The sequence below is a fragment of the Schistocerca cancellata genome, chromosome 4 (genome assembly GCF_023864275.1).
Source record: "Schistocerca cancellata isolate TAMUIC-IGC-003103 chromosome 4, iqSchCanc2.1, whole genome shotgun sequence".
In the NCBI taxonomy this organism is placed as follows: Eukaryota; Metazoa; Arthropoda; class Insecta; order Orthoptera; family Acrididae; genus Schistocerca; species Schistocerca cancellata.
In genome coordinates, this window is record NC_064629.1 from 14,686,666 (window position 1) to 14,703,195 (window position 16,530).

Genomic DNA, 16,530 nt, shown 5'->3' on the forward strand with positions numbered 1-16,530 from the left:
GTAAGCTCCATAGCGAAAATTGAAGGAACTATCACGCATGCCATGACGCAATTAATCCGAAATGTGGATGAATTTGAGAACAGCACTGATAAACTGTTTCAGCCAGCCGTATTTTTGATCATTGTGAACGAGCAGCTGATATAACTGATGGGTATTTTCAGTGAGCTAGAACGGGAATTCGGTATGTTAATATCAGCGATTGTCAACACTCAGAAAGGTATTCTGTAGCCGCATCAGATCAATCCAGTTCAGGTCGTAAAGTATCTAGAACTAATAAAAGATAACATCAAAGACAAGCCGTTTCCTGTCGACCTTACGGGAGACCGAGAATACCTGTTAATCGTAATCATTGATCCGAACGTTTTCACTGCTGGAAACATCTTAAGTTATGTGTTAAATGTCCCACTAGTAGAGAACGATGTGTATAACCTCTACAAAATATTACTGTTACTGTCAGAGGTGCACGGAACGAGACATTTAGTATATTGCCCCTGAGAAAGAGCTACTGCTAACTGATGACGCGAAACGTCAGTACGCGAAGTTAAACAACGAGCAGTTACAGTATAAGGCGGTAGATCAGAGTCTCAGAATATGCAAATAGGTATTTATACTTTTGTTTACGTATAATCATGAGAAGCGTGAGGCTAAGATGCTGCAACCAATGCGAGATGTCCCGAAGCATAGCATGCAGAAGCTAATAGTATTAAATGAAAGTATGTGGACACCAATAAGTAATAACGAATGGCTGTTTGTAGCCTCGGGAGACGAAGGCATTATAGTCACCTGTCATGACGGAAGTCCCACAAATATAATGCTCCGAGGCACAGGGAAACTTAAATTTTTAGGTAAATTTCGAGGGTATACGGCTCATATGGTAATACATTCTGAACATATAATACGAACAAGTGACCCCAGTAATGATACTATGTCGAAATGGAAATAGATTTATGCATAGCGAATAATGAGAGGAAGCTTCTCTTTAAGACATTTCTCCTTCTTGGTTCAAAAAATGGTTCAAATGGCTGTGAGCACTATGGGACTTAACTTCTGAGGTCATCAGTCCCCTAGAACTTAGAACTACTTAAACCTAACTAACCTAAGGACATCACAGACATCCATGCGCGAGGCAGGATTCGAACCTGCGACCGTAGCGGTCACGCGGTTCCAGACTGACGCGCCTAGAACCGCACGGCCACACCGGCCGGCTCTCCTCCTTGGGTTTCAGGGGCTCTGGTGTAGTAATTTGTTGTGTACATAGTTCTGCGTAGTCAGTGCGTACACAACTTTCCCAATAGAGCGCGCCCCGCTAAGCACAACAGCGCAGGTGCAGCGCTCTTCTATCTCCACACTACGAGATGGCGCTGCCATAGAGATGGACCAAATTCTACTTCTGCTGATCCGCGTATTAATATGTAACGCAGCCAATGAGGTTGTTGCTAACGTAGAACCTTTTCTCCTCGTGGATCACACTCGCCCAGTGATACAAGAACGCGCGAGGTATTATAACGAGTGTACAGACCTCCAATTAGTCAGTCTGCATTAGTCTGTACCAGTCTGCACGAGTTCTACATTTATCTGTACCAGTCTATAGTCAAGTTTCAGTCTGCGCCTAATAAGATTACCATATTCCTGTACATAGCCATGAAGAGAAATGTATAGACACTTTTGTCAAGTATCAGAGATATATGTGAGAATAAGATTAACGTACCAATACCAAAGGAACTTCAGATTGTCAATTGTAAATAGCATCCAGAACCAAGTTAAGTAATTTTTATGCTTGTTATTATTTTAATAAATGTGTGTGAAAATTAATCAAGTTCTGTTTAAAGTTGGTCACCGTCAATCTGTCAATCTGCTACTCTAAGCGTGCAAGTGGCATTTCTATCGTCTGCCCTAACGGCAGAAGATAAACACACCACAATAAGACCACGAGACATATTTTTGACACTCGCCTACTTCGTTAGAGAGACAAGTCAAATAATCTGATGGTGTGTCTACTGAAGGTCTTACAGTACCCACACCACATAATTACAGTAATATTGTTGTCGATGCAGATCTTGTAAGCGTTACCGAAACTAAATTTGTGGGTGAAACTATGGGTAACGATTCTTGTAGAAGAGTATGTGTTAAGAACACTATCATAAGTCAGTGCCCAGAAAAGGATATAGTCAGGTACTGTCCTACGAGAAGTACGTCTAGAAACCGTGGATAAATAATTTTTGACGATCTCTAGTGCCTGCTAGAGACGTTAGAAGTGAAGTTAGAACTGGTATTTATCAAAGTGTTAAGGCAAAAATGGAGAAACGCCGAAGAATGATAACACTGGCAGAGAGTGTAAAAAATATTATATGGAGTCTCTTCTCTATCACATACTGAAACTGTAATTATGTTACGAAATGTACATCGATATATCAAGTGTAATTCAGTGTAAAGTTGACGAAATGTGTCTTGCTGTAAAATGAAATGTATCTCATTCCAGGTATTAGAATGGGTAACAATGATACTGAGTGTGAAATGTAAACATGTAAATGTTTCTCTTACAGGACAAAAACTGATTTATATATATTATGTATATTTCTGTTGTGGACAGTTGTAAAGCAATTATGTGTGTCTTTTCAACATCACTGTAAAGCAGATGTGTATGTTTTCCGATTACTGGAATAAAAATTGTGAAAAACATGGTATAAAAGTTTGTAGTCGCTGAGGACATCGCCTACAAATTTTTCCCTAAGGTGGAGAGGTGTCACACATAAAAGAAAAAGACGCAACGCCTGAAAGGCAACAGAGCGGCAGCCAGAACGAATGAGTTTTCTAGGAAGTACTCAGAGTACAAAGCAGACGCCATAGGAAGGGCGTCGGTTTGGGTACTGGCACAAAATGTTACGTGGACTCACGAGGTATTACATGAGCTCACGTGACGAGCGGTGAGGTCAGCAGTAAGTTGTCGGCGACCGTATATAGTCATATTTGAGGCCCCACAGGGCGATGTCCGGGAAGAGCCAACGCGGAAGGGGTGGCGCAGCCTACCGGGCAGTATAAAGGCGGAGGTGGCCCGTGGGAGAGTTCAGTACAGACAGAAACATCAGAGGGACGTATGTGTAGGTCAGGCCCAGTACCTAGACTTGTAGTATTCAGTCGGGCTCTGCTCGCGCTCATACTTTGCACGTATCTCCCTCTGTGGGATTTCGCAATCGGGAGTAGTGTACTTTCATTAAAGTTATTATCCAATACTGCCTAAGATGAGCAGTTAAAGATTATAGTTATCTGAGTCTTGTCTTTGTGCAATTATTTCCTGGCTGAGTTCCATAACTCTTTCAAACTCCCAGGTAGCCATCTCCAGGTTGACTGACTGGACGGACCTCCGTCAGTTGAGCGTGTAGACTGCTCGCTGGACGTGACATCGGCTACAGTAAGATAAGCATCAGGACACCTTCCTCACAGTAACATACCATTTAAATAACAAAGATATTTTGTCTGCCACTCTTTTTCGCGATGATGTGAGCTCCTCCTCCGCCACGACCAATGTAATACCGCGATGTCCCCCAGTAAATGCGCCTAGACCTCAATGGCGACTAGAGGAAAGCCTTTGCATGGAATGGATGGTAGACTCTCAGTACTCTGAAGACAATTAATAGTCGCCGTTGACTATAAAATATTTATTGTTACTACTGCAGTTTTCGTGCCAACTGACTTAGCTTCACATGTTATCAGTGTACCTGAATTTGTATGTGTGATAGATTATTAGAACGATGATAACATCGACAGTTCAGTATATATTTAACAACATATTACGATGTAATAAGTGTCATACTCATCAGATCTTGTGGGACTCACCCAGTCAAACGGCTGTATTTTGACGACGACATGTACACATGTCAGATGGTTTTATATTCTGACAGAATGTAGCTTTGCATTGTTACTTGAAACTGGCCATAAGGCAGAAATTGCAATAGTAACAATATATATTTTATACAGTCACCGGAGACTATGATGTCTTTTAAGAGACAATTATTCTCTTCGTTATCATCACAATACTCTCTGTCCAGTCAAAGCGAGTAATCGGTGACTCCATCAGTCACAGAAAAGCGTACCGCACAACTTCAGTCTGACACGTTGGTTCACAACGACGTCAGAGCTTCCTGCACAGCAATACTAAGTATTACTACTACAATTTCAGAAGGTGCGCAAAACATCTGGTTATGTAACAGATGTTAACGTAGAACTGACGCTACAGTTTTCTTTTTCTTTATTGGTGAGAGACCCAGAGGTTCCAGAGAATTAGGGAATTAGGGAAGGATTGACAAGAACAGGGTATAGGAATTCAGTAGAAGAAGAATGGGTAGCTTTGAGAGATGAAATAATGAAGGCAAAGATCAAGTGGGCAAAAAGACGAGGGCTTGCAGAAATCCTTGAGTAACACGAGAGATATTGAACTTAATCTATGAAAGGAGAAAATGTTAAAATGCAGAAATAAAGCAGGCGAAATGGAATACAAACATCTAAAAAATGAAATTGACGGGAAGTGCTAAATGGCTAAGCAGAAATGGCTAGAGAACAAACGTCAGGAGTTAGAAACACATATCATTAGGGGAAGATAGAGGCCGCCTACAGGAATATTAACGAGACCTTCGAAGAAAAGAGCGCAGACGGAAAACCAGTCCTAAACAAAGAAAGGAGATATGATATTGCGTGAAGAAGTTGACACAGCACTGAAAGACCTAAGTGGATAGAAAGCACCGGGAGCAGACAACATTCCGTTACAACTACTCATAGCCTTTGCAGAGTTAGCCACGTCAAAATTCTTCCATCTGGTGGTCAACATGTATGAGATGGGCAAAATACCATCATACCTTAGGAATAATATAATAATTCCAATTCCAAAGAAAGTAGATATGACAGGTGTGAAAATTACCGAACTACCATTTTAATAAGTCACAATTGCAAAATACTAACACGAATTCTACACAGAAGAATGGAGAAAGTGGCAGAAACCGACCTCGGGGAAGATCAGTTTGCATTCCAGAGAAATGTAGGAACACGCGAAGCAGTAAGGACTCTACGGCTTCTCGTAGAAGATAGGTTAAGAAAAGGTAAATCTTCATCACAGTACTAGTAGACATAGAGAAAGATTTTGACAGTGTTGACTGGAATACTCTCTTTCAAATTCTAAAGGTATCAGGGGTAAAATACAGAGAGCGACAGGCTATTTACAATTTATACAGAAACCACATGGCAGTTATAAGAGTCAAGGGGCATGAAAGGGAAGCAGTGGTTGAGAAGGAAGTCAGAAGAGGGTTGTTACCCATCCCCAATTTTATTCAGTGCGTATACTGAGCAAGCAGAAAAGCAAACAAAAGAAAAACTCGTAATAGGAATTAAATTCAATAGAAAATAAACAAAAACCTTGAGGTTTGCCGATGATGTCGTAAGTCTGTCAGAGACAGCAAAGGACTTAGAAGAGCACTTGAACGAAATGGACTGTGCCTTGAAATGAGGATATAAGATGAACATCAACAAAAGAAAAACGAGGATAGCGGAATGTAATCGAATTAAATCAAGTGATGGTGAGGGAATTAGATTAGGAAATGAGGCACTTAAGAAGGACTTTTTCTATTTGGGAAGCAAAATAATTTATGATAGTTGAAGTACAGAGAATATAAAATGTGGAATGACAATAGTAATATAAACCGTTTCTGGAAAACAGAAATCTGTTAACTTCGAGTATAGATTTAATTGTCTGGAAGTCTTTTCTGAAAGTATTTTGGTGGAGTGTAGCCATGTATGGAAGTGAAACTTGGACAATAAACAGTTTAGACAAGAAGAGAACAGAAGCATTTGAAATGTGGTGCTACAGAAGAATGCTGAAGGTTAGATGGGTAGACCACGTAACTAATGAACAGGTACTGAATAGAACTGGGGAGAAAAGAAATTTGCAGAACAACCTGACTAGAAGAAGGGATCGGTTGGCACGACAAATCGTGAGACATCAAGGGATCAGCAATTTAGTTCCTGAGGGAAGCACGTGGGGCAAAAATCGGAGGGGGAGACCAAGAGGTGAATGCTATAAGCAGATTCAGAAGGATGTAGGTTGCAGTATTTACTTGGAGATGAAGCCGCTAGCACAGGATAGAGTAGCATGGAGTGCTGAATCAAACCAGTCTTCGAACTGAAGACCGCAACAACATATTGGTGTTATGTCTGTGTTGATGCGTGTCGGCACAAAATCCTCTCCTGTGCCAGCCTCACGTTCTCATTTGTTTGTTGCATATAACTCAATCATTGTCTTGTTCTACAGATTTCATCCTCTGCAACTCTCTCTAGAGCCATGGAAGCTATTCTTAACACATGGCCTATCATCATGTCTCTTCTTCTTGTTACTGTTTTCCCATATCTTCTCTTCGTCGCCTATTTTCAGAGAACCTCCTCATTTGTTATCTTATAAGTTCATCTAATTTTTGACATCTTCTATAGCATCACATCTCAAACACTTAGATTCTTGACTTTTCAGATTTTCCGACAATCCATGATTCACTTAACATGCAATGGGTAGTTTCTCAGAATTTTCTTACTCAGATCAAGACCGATGTTTGATACTAGCAGACTTCTCTTGGGCGGGAATGCCCTCTCAACGTGTGCTAGTCTGTTATATTTTTCCTGCAGGTACTTCACCTTGGTTTCCTTGATCTTCCTTTTAATGTCATTGCTTAGTGACTTATATTGCTGTATTCTTGGAAACATTTGCACTTTCCTTCTTTCGCCAATCAGCTGAAGAATTTATTCTGTCACCCAATATTTCTTTGCAATTACGATCCTTGTGCCTATATTTCTTTGTTCAACACATGTTGTTGTTGTTTTTAAATATGTCTATTTCACTTCTACTGATTGCGTATTGTAGCGTTCGCTATCGCAGTCCCTGTAGTCTTAGAGCACATCACAGTAGTACTTCAAGCAATTTCACCAATACTCGTAGAAGTGCCAACACCCTGATGAATCTGCCACGTATCATTGCGACTGCCATGATAACAAATCGTCAGCCACAAATCAGCGAACCAATGCAGATGGTATATAAAAGCACTCCGTGTTGAGGCCACGAGTGGCCTACCGGGACCATCCGATCGCCGTGTCATCCTCAGTGCAGGATGCGGATAGGAGGGGCGTGAGGTCAGCACACCACTCTCCCGGTCGTTATGATGGTATTCTTCATCGAAGCCGCAACTATTCGGTCGAGTAGCTCCTCAATTGGCATCACGAGGCTGAGTGTACCTCGAAAAATGGCAACAGCGCATGGCGGCGTGGATGGTCACCCATCCAAGTGCCGACCACGTCCGACAGCGCGTAACTTCCGTGATCTCACGGGAACCGGTGTATCCACTGCGAGCAGGCCGTTGCCGCAGATGGTATATGGCCACGAGAATTCGCCAAAGTCTCCATCGCAACATGTAGCGTCAACAACACCTTTCCACAACACCTGAAGTTCTGAAAATTCGTGTGAAACGAAAATATTAACGTCTTGAATATGTGATGATGTATACCACAGTAGCGAAGATTTTCATCATAACAATTAAGAGGAAGACCTTTCCGATAGCTGGCCGGGGTGGCCGACTGGTTCTAGGCGCTACAGTCTGGCACCGCGAGACCGCTACGGTCGCAGGTTTGAATCATGCCATGGGTATGGATGTGTGTGATGTTCTTAGGCTAGTTAGTTTTAAGTAGTTCTAACTTCTAGGGAACTGATGACATCAGAAGTTAAGTCCCATAGTGCTCAGAGACATTTGAACCATTTTTGAACCTTTCCGATATTGCAGTTTGATCTTCCTGGACGTGTCCAGAATTATCTACAATGTTTGACACAGAGAGCTGCTGTGGAAGCTCTACGTCCAACTGTTAGCCACCTACCTACTCCGACTGACTTTTCTATAGTGAACAAAGGAGACATCCTTCATACAAAAAATCAGAGATGTAGCTATCCCCCTATAAAGTAAATCTGATTAACTGTGAGTATTTAGTTTGCATGTTGTACTGACCTGGAGAACGTGGCAAAATCTTGGGAGCCATCTACGTAGGGACAACTTGAGATCGGTGGGCCAGTAAGGTGCCCCCAGAGAACAAGTCAACCTGAGATCTGAAGGTCCTCGTCGCACAGTGCAGGGAGATGTCCCGGAGAGCAACCCGTCTGGTAGGCCGGCATCGCCAGGCAAGTGCTACTGTGCAAATGACGCCGCCTTGTGATTAGCTGGTTTTTCGAATAAACTGGGCAGGCATCTGGTGGATGGGCATAGCCAAATGAATCATAGCATTAAACACTAAAGAAAAAACAGGGACTTTGTAGTAACTCTGAGTTTCTTTGTGTGGCGCGCTATTCAGCTACAATGATCCCACGGGGTGCTCACTGGCTGCAGGTCACAAACTAGTCGTAAAAGAATGATGTGAGAATGGCCAGAAAGATAAATATGCTCTTATTTCGACCATGAGATTACAAAACTCCTGTTTGGGAATGGCATGTCGGCCTGTCGGGCGGCTGGTGGAATAGTTGTTATTTAAATGTTCCTATTATTTATTTAATGCTGTTGTTTGCCGTTCTCAACACTGGCTCTCTAACTACAATATTGGCAACCAGAAAGTGATTAGCAAAACGTGAACCCTGTAATTAGGATTCCTAGTGCCCACTTCATCTGAGAAATACATTTATAGCTACAGCTTATAGCTCTGAGGAATTAGGAGATTGTCTGGGGTTCAAAATCAAAAACGATTCTCTCTAAAATGTTCACTATCTTCTGAAAGTCACAGACCAAAAAGAATCCACACAATCCAACTACCAGAGCAGTTCAGAGTCTAATGCGCTGATGCAACTATAACTGTTCAAATTAAATGTTTAAGTGATTGCTCGCCATAATTTGATGATAATGTTCATCAAACGCCACGCTAACTAATGGCACGTGAAAATACGACATACGCAAACTGAAGATAGATCATTAAAGCCATCCCAGAATTAACACATCACTCGAAAACGATCTAATGGTTAAGCGTGTCCCGAGTAACTTATTACGGCATCCGAGGCTGTTTATAACAATGATACCGACGCGACGGGACTCCCGGCACAGGTGATGAGCTAATCAGCATCTGGAGAGAACTGAGGCCTTCCTGTCTCACGCAGCGTTCTTATATATAAAGCCGCGGTGCGGACGGCTAAGGGAACGCCTGATCAAATCAGCTCTCCCGACTAGCCGCTGGGCTAGTAATGCACCACTTTAAGTTATTGAATAAATCATTGCGTCCTTTGCTGACGGCCGATGAAGCTCTCAATTTAAATGTGCAATCAGCACACAGGTAAGTAATCATAATAAAAGTCTGACGTGGCTAAGTCAAATATTTTGGGCGACAGAATTAATTTAATTACACTACACGCAGTAGACGAGCTCTGAACTTGCCCTTTGGAACTACTCTATAACTATAGTATTATAGTTGTTCTGTTGAAACTTCTCACATCTTCATGATTATAGCGGATGTCCCTTCTACTTAAATTTAAACATCGTAGCCTTATTTATTCGCCTACTTAATCTATCTTGCTTCCTTAGTTTTTAAGACAAAAACCAGAAAATCATGAATTTCAACTAAAATTTTAATTTGTGAGATCCAGAATACTGTTTCTACTAAATTATTATGCAGAAAGGTACCTAAATATAAATTTTTAAGTTTCTAGCTCTTTTCTGTTGTTGTTCTGTAACCTCTACACAGTGTGGCAGCTGTGCAGTCCCAGCGGTGTGAGATCTTCTTTCCCATTTCAGATTTCACTCTCTCTTCATCTTTTCTATCCATCCAAAATTTCGACCTCTTCTTTCCAACACATTAAATTTTCCGTTATGTTTATCAAGCCAATAATAAACTAATGAATTCTGTAGGGAGGAGGTTGTTCTGTAACCTCTACACAGTGTGGCAGCTGTGCAGTCCCTGCTGTGTGAGATCTTCTTTCCAATTTCAGGTCTCACTCATTCTTCATCTTTCCTATCCACCAAAGTTTCGACTCCTTCTTTGCAATACAAAAATTTTCCGTCGTGGCTATCAAGCCATGAGTTCTGTAACCATTCTATCCACCGATTAGTGAAGAAAATAACTAATGTGACAAACCTAATAGTGACAAACAATAGAGAAGTATGACGTAATTAAGATACAAATGTATTTGAGTAACAAGTATGTATAGAACCCTGGTAATATTATAAGTACAAAATTGTAGTTTTATTGGAAATGGTCCAGCAACAGTAATTGAAAAAGATATACCAATTCGTGTACAAGCAGGATCTGAAGTGGCAGTGAAACCTATTGTACGCTGTAGAGCTAACTAATTAATAGTAAAAGAGATTGCTTAGTGTTATGAAAAATATGCAGATAAGTTGTAAGAATGAACTCACCTTGTGTAGCAAGGAATGGCAGTGTAATAGAATTGAACAGTGTTTGTGGTTGAGACGTGAAGGACACGTCCTTGAAATATTTATAAGGTTGGAGCTGGCCGTTATTTGTTGTAGTATGTGACAGAACACAACTACACGTATTGAGGTTATGAGTTGGAGGCGTGAATGCGACCATACGTACCCTTATGTTAGATGAGACAGAGCAGCTCATGGTGTTCTATAGGTTTAAGGAATTTAGCATTACGCTCGTCCATAATTACTTAATGCACTTTAGTGGTAGGTCGAGAGAGACTACCTGTGGTTTCAGCATCCGATCGAGTGGAAATGGATTGCCACGTGAGCAAACTGATCAGCTGCAATACACTATAGATATGAAATAAATGTGCTATCCTATGGGTTAAGTATTAATAGAGTGAGTGTTAAATAAGTACATACACTGGCAACATAATTGAGTAACATAATGATAGACGTGAAACATAATTTATAGTTAAGCATAAATACACTTCGATGAAGTAAGTACATAATTGCAGATGTGGAACTGACACAGCAGCAGAGGACCAATAAGTGGATTTAGTAGTCAACTAAACGTAGTGTGTTTTGAACACTCAGAACTGTACTATTACCACAAGTTACTCACATGTACAAAGCAGCTGAGAAGACAACTACTAATCAAATATACTCATACTACACTCCTGGAAATTGAAATAAGAACACCGTGAATTCATTGTCCCAGGAAGGGGAAACTTTATTGACACATTCCTGGGGTCTGATACATCACATGATCACACTGACAGAAACACAGGCACATAGACACAGGCAACAGAGCATGCACAATGTCGGCACTAGTACAGTGTAAATCCACCTTTCGCAGCAATGCAGGCTGCTATTCTCCCATGGAGACGATCGTAGAGGTGCTGGATGTAGTCCTGTGGAACGGCTTGCCATGCCATTTCCACCTGGCGCCTCAGTTGGACCAGCGTTCGTGCTGGACGTGCAGACCGCGTGAGACGACGCTTCATCCAGTCCCAAACATGCTCAATGGGGGACACATCCGGAGATCTTGCTGGCCAGGGTAGTTGACTTACACCTTCTAGAGCACGTTGGGTGGCACGGGATACATGCGGACGTGCATTGTCCTGTTGGAACAGCAAGTTCCCTTGCCGGTCTAGGAATGGTAGAACGATGGGTTCGATGACGGTTTGGATGTACCGTGCAATATTCAGTGTCCCCTCGACGATCACCAGTGGTGTACGGCCAGTGTAGGAGATCGCTCCCCACACCATGATGCCAGGTGTTGGCCCTGTGTGCCTCGGTCCTATGCAGTCCTGATTGTGGCGCTCACCTGCACGGCGCCAAACACGCATACGACCATCATTGGCACCAAGGCAGAAGCGACTCTCATCGCTGAAGACGATACGTCTCCATTCGTCCCTCCATTCACGCCTGTCGCGACACCACTGGAGGCGGGCTGCACGATGTTGGGGCGTGAGCGGAAGACGGCCTAACGGTGTGCGGGACCGTAGCCCAGCTTCATGGAGACGGTTGCGAATGGTCCTCGCCGATACCCCAGGAGCAACAGTGTCCCTAATTTGCTGGGAAGTGGCGGTGCGGTCCCCTACGGCACTGCGTAGGATCCTACGGTCTTGGCGTGCATCCGTGCGTCGCTGCGGTCCGGTCCCAGGTCGACGGGCACGTGCACCTTCCGCCGACCACTGGCGACAACATCGATGTACTGTGGAGACCTCACGCCCCACGTGTTGAGCAATTCGGCGGTACGTCCACCCGGCCTCCCGCATGCCCACTATACGCCCTCGCTCAAAGTCCGTCAGCTGCACATACGGTTCACGCCCACGCTGTCGCGGCATGCTACCAGTGTTAAAGACTGCGATGGAGCTCCGTATGCCACGGCAAACTGGCTGACACTGACGGCGGCGGTGCACAAATGCTGCGCAGCTAGCGCCATTCGACGGCCAACACCGCAGTTCCTGGTGTGTCCGCTGTGCCGTGCGTGTGATCATTGCTTGTACAGCCCTCTCGCAGTGTCCGGAGCAAGTATGGTGGGTCTGACACACCGGTGTCAATGTGTTCTTTTTTCCATTTCCAGGAGTGTAGTTTTCCTGCCTCGGCCTACTACTGTTTCCTTTATTTCCATTATAGTTATCTGGCACAGCATCACTTTCCGCACTGTTGTTTATTTGTATAATTTTGTTTGGAACAAAATTACTACCATTTGGATACCATTGTTGGTTCTGATAATTATTTCTCCAATTCCTACCTCTCTTGGGATGGCGAACACCTACTGTTCTGATGTTTACATTGCCATTCTGCTCGTTCTTAAAATTACTACTGGTGTTATTACCACTTCTGTTATTACGTGCTTGCTCCTCATTGGCAGCAACACGCCCTACACGTTCCAAATACTCAATGATACGATCAAGATTGTCTCTAGGGGCAGATATAATTCTAGTTTGCCTATACCATGGCAGTTTGGCTTCAAGACCTAGTATTATCATTTCAGGTTTTAGCTTTTCGGCCAAATGTGACAAACGTGAGATCCATGACCTGGCAAACTCTTTAATAGATTCCTTGCCTACATTGAAGCGTTTTCTAGTCCAAAATTCTCTCAACACTTCATTTTGCTTATTACTAGACCAATACTCATTAATGAAAGCTGTTTTAAATTCCGCTAGTGTTTTACACTTCAACATAACATCAGCTGACCAACGCTTGGCGTCAGCTGCTAAATGGCTTCTAATAAATGAGATTTTCTCTCGTTCAGATCAAGTTGGTGGAATCACATCTTCAAAATCGTTCCAGAAATCTAGCGGGTGGATATTTTTATCTGGATCGAACCGCGAGAACTGCCAACACCCGATAAAAGAGGCGTTTGCAGCTACAATTTGTTGCATACTACCATTACCAGAAGTTACTGAAGCTACTTTACTCTCAATGTTAGCAATGTTAGTACTAATATTTTCTACTCTCATTTCAATATTATCTACTCTTTGCACAATATGAGTAGTATCAGTTTTGATTGCGTCTACTTCTGCTTGACATATGTTTACTTTTATATTAACATCTTTAAACCTATCTGAGCACAGTTCAGATTCCGCCTTGATCTTTTCTGTTAACTTGTGCTCCAGCCCCGCATCTTCCATTTGGAAGTCTCTGCGAACCTCAGCAACTTTGGATTTTACTATTTTATACATTTCAGAAAATTGTGGAGCAACCTTTTTCTTAATATCCTCATGATTGTAATCAATTTTAAAATTCAAACTGTCCAGATCCTCTTTCAACTTATTGCAACCAGCCTTGAAGGTATTGTCCATTACCTCCAATTGTTTATTAAAATTAGTTTGGCTGGCCACAATCTCATATTTTAATTCAGCATTACTGCTTTTGACCTCAGTCATTTCGTACTTTAATTCAGCTGTCATTCTAGCGTTACTGGTAGCTATTGCTTGTAATATTACATTTAAATCAATAGCCCCAGTATCTTTGGGCTGCTCACTAGCTGGCTTTTTATCACACTCAAGTGCGAAAAACTAGCTCCAACACCAGAATCATCAAAACTAAATGAAACTTCGGATTGATCAGTCATATCTAACTTCTCCTTCTTAAACTCTACCATCTCTGATGACTGTTTCACTTTGAATTCATCAGAGAAACTATCATCCAATAAATTAACAATTTCTGATTTCTGTTTTACTACAGGGGTCTCTATTACTGAATCATTGACCCTTTCCCACCACTGTCAGGAGACAATACTTCATATTTCACTTTAACATTACTAATTTTTGCACATTTAGACTTGAACCGTTGTCTACATTTACAGTTCCCTCACCAGACATAGGTTCTGATTTAAGTTTAACCCCAGTTTCTTCTGGCGGTTCCATTGCTGACAGTCTTTTAGTGCAGGTTAGTAAAAATTTTAACAGCCTTTCACTTAACTTAGTTCCTTCTGCACGACGTATGGCGTTGCCGGCGCGGCGTACCAGGATTACTGATGCGACACGGCGCGTTGAACCGCAGCCGGCACTTCGACGGCTGCTGTGTGTTTGCGTGGCCCACAACTGCAGGCGCGGCTCAGGTTACTCCGGCGGACAACTGCAGTGAGGCAAAACTGGCTTCTCGCAATGCCGGCAGCGCCGCTAGACTCAGTGCCAGCTCCGTCAATCCAGATGCGTTGTTAATCCAATTGCGTCATCCATATACACACGTAACACTATCACTGTTCTATTACTCAGTTGCGTGTCGCATTTCACTCCCGAATCTGAATATTTAAAAATCACTTTCACTTTTACTCAGTTTCTTTCCCGGCCAATGCACCATATGTGGGGCAGCGGGTGGAATAGTTGTTATTTAAATGTTCCTATTATTTATTTAATGCTGTTGTTTGCTGTTCTCAACACTGGCTCTCTAACTACAATATTGACAACCAGAAAGTGATTAGCAAAACGTGAACCCTGTAATTAGAATTCCTAGTGCCCACTTCATCTGAGAAATACATTTATAGCTACAGCTTATAGCTCTGAGGAATTAGGAGATTGTCTGGGGTTCATAATCAAAAACGATTCTCTCTAAAATGTTCACTATCTTCTGAAAGTCACAGACCAAAAAGAATCCACACAATCCAACTACCAGAGCAGTTCAGAGTCTAATGCGCTGATGCAACTATAACTGTTCAAATTAAATGTTTAAGTGAATGCTCGCCATAATTTGATGATAATGTTCATCAAACGCCACGCAAAATAATGGTAGAATGTCTGTACTGCGGCGGCACGTGAAAATACGACATACGCAAACTGGAGATAGATCATTAAAGCCATCCCAGAATTAACACTTCACTCGAAAACGATTTCATGGTTACGCGTATCCCGAGTAACTTATTACAGCATCCGAGGCTGTTTATAGCAATGATACCGACGCGACGGGACTCCCGGCACAGGTGATGAGCTAATCAGCGTCTGGCGAGAACTGGGGCCTTCCTCTCTCACGCAGCGTTCTTATATATAAAGACACGGTGCGGACGGCTAAGGGAACGCCTGATCAAATCAGCTCTCCCGACTAGCCGCTGGGCTAGTAATGCACCACTTTAAGTTACTGAATAAATCGTTGCGTCCTTTGCTGACGGCAGATGAAGCTCTCAATTTAAATGTGCAATCAGCACACAGGTAAGTAATCATAATAAAAGTCTGACGTGGCTAAGTCAAATATTTTGGGTGACAGAATTAATTTAATTACACTACACGCAGTAGACGAGCTCTGAACTTGCCCTTTGGAACTACGCTATAACTATAGTATTATAGTTGTTCTGTTGAAACTTCTCACATCTTCATGATTATAGCGGATGTCCCTTCTACTTAAATTTAAACATCGTAGCCTTATTTATTCGCCTACTTAATCTATCTTGCTTCCTTAGTTTTTAAGACAAAAACCAGAAAATCATGAATTTCAACTAAAATTTTAATTTGTGAGATCCAGAATACTATTTCTACTAAATTATTATGCAAAAAGGAACCTAAATATAAATTTTTAAGTTTCTAGCTCTTTTCTGTTGCTCCAATGATTTTTACAGAAAAACATCCGAATTTCGAAACTGGTTAAAGTTATTGTACTGATATTCAACACCTTTTGATTTAGTATTACTCCTGACATGATAGAAACGTTTCAGGTTATTTACTTGATTTTCAAACTATTGCGCAACGTTTATGACTTCAGAGCTAGTTACAGCAGACTAGGCTGGCACAAAATGGAAAGACTGATGTGAGTTTTATACGGCGTGAGTAGGCTGCTTCCCTACAGGCCGCACCTTGTAAAGAGCCTTTGTGCCAACACTCTGTCTCTAGGCTACGGAGTTTGTCGACCTGAGCACTACAGGAAGTCTGGAAAAAACGATGATCAGACAGTGCCTATAAAGAGTAGCTTTACTTTGGAATTGGACGCCGTCTTCCGAGAAAAGCAAGCACGGCTACTGCTCGCATTAGTTACTGCGCCAGCTTCCATCGAAAATGGTAGACTGTTCCAGAAGCGTTAAGATTTTCCACCATAGAAAGATAAAATGTAAACTAGCGCTTAAACAAACATTTTCGGAGTAAAGAGGTCAAATTTTGCTATGAGGTTT